This window comes from Ceratina calcarata, unplaced genomic scaffold (genome assembly GCF_001652005.2).
Source record: "Ceratina calcarata isolate Rehan_Ccalc_2016 unplaced genomic scaffold, ASM165200v1 scaffold302, whole genome shotgun sequence".
Classification (NCBI taxonomy): domain Eukaryota; kingdom Metazoa; phylum Arthropoda; class Insecta; order Hymenoptera; family Apidae; genus Ceratina; species Ceratina calcarata.
The window spans coordinates 1-1,608 of NW_017152687.1; positions in this window are offsets into that span (position 1 = coordinate 1).

The window sequence follows — 1,608 nt, forward strand, 5'->3', positions numbered from 1 at the left end:
AAAATAATTTAATAACACGTAATTTGATTTGCATTTGACCCATGTCAACGAAATGAATCGACAGCTACGTTCAGGACAATTATCGCGAATGATGATAAACTGTAACCGCGCGTTGAATGTCTTAATCTATGCGTGTCAAGCGTAAACTCGATAATAACTATTATCGGCGAGCAAGACAAATAGTAATTACTGCTACTTTATTATCCGATTGAGAGGCGCAGTCCGACTCGTCGAAGCGGATAATAGTTGTAATTACATCGATCCGCTTGATATTTTTATCGCATTAAATGGTCTTAATCGGTCCACAAGAAACGTTTTATCTCCTTAAATGACTAACAGCGTCTCGAAGAGTCACGATATTCTTCTCGAAGCGGCAGCAGGCTACCTGAAAACAAAGAGAGGGGAGATATGAAACGAGGGGGAGATACGGTCTGTTTCGAAGCCGGAGCACGGGGAAAGGAAGACAACTGCAGCGGCATTCGTTTATACTGGAATTTAATTATTCTAGTCGCGGAGAGCTGTGATTATCGCATCAGTCCGGCAAATTAGGGTTTCACCTGTTATAATCTTCTATTTTCCCAGTACCGGGACAACCGGTGAATGCGTTAGTTCCATTTGCTCGCCGTTGGAATTCTCGTTCGCAACGAATACCTCACCGCGGAGGACGCTCTTTTGCATTGGCCAATCGTGCGTTTAGGTGTTAACGACACGATCGCTATTATACGTGCCAGACTTATAACAAGAACCGCGGTTATACGCGTTTTTTTCCCCCCTTTGCAATTTTTTTTAGCTTGTTCCCTGTTTACGCGGTCGGTACCGGCCTACTCGGTTTCGCGTCATATTATAGCTTTCATAATGCCGACGCCGTGAAATTGTGGCGCTCCAGTGGTTCTCACGCAATCATTCGTACGGTAAAAAAAAAAATGAAAGCTTCTTGCTCGAACTACTTTCCAGGTTCGTCTAGTTCGTAAAATTTTTATACGTTTGCTCGTTTTCATTTTATTAAATCAGAGAGGAATTGTTCGTTTTGCCAGGATCGTTTTCATCAGGAGGAAACGATACTTTCGGAAGGGTAACGTATTCGGGGATGTTTCGGTCCATCGAGAAAAAAAGCTATTAGTTGCGAACCTATAACGAACGGAGGGAATCGGTTCCTGTATCGCGGGCAGCACGTAGAAGTAATATATGGGATCCATTCTTCTTTCCCTCTGTCTCGCTCTTTCCCGCTTATGCGCTGGCCCATCCTACCAGTTATTATCGGGGGTAATCGTGCCTAAAAGCCGGTGCCCGCTTTTGATTAAAATTGGCTTTTAATTCATTTGGCAGCCTCTAATCTCGTGGCGGCTCCGATCAGAGAAAACGAGACTGAGGCAGAGAGGGGAAACTTACTTGGGGTACGGAAGACAGAGGTCCGAACCGAAACACAACATTTACTTGCTGCTTCATCCCCCTGCGTCGTCTTATAAGCCATATACATGTATATAAAAATATTTTACAGCGTGGGACAATGATTTCCGTTTTAAATTGTGTTAGTCAGGACCTTAAAAAAAGGTAATAAATCTATGCCTTCTGTCTTCAATGCTCGATTAGAATATTAAATTAATGGAC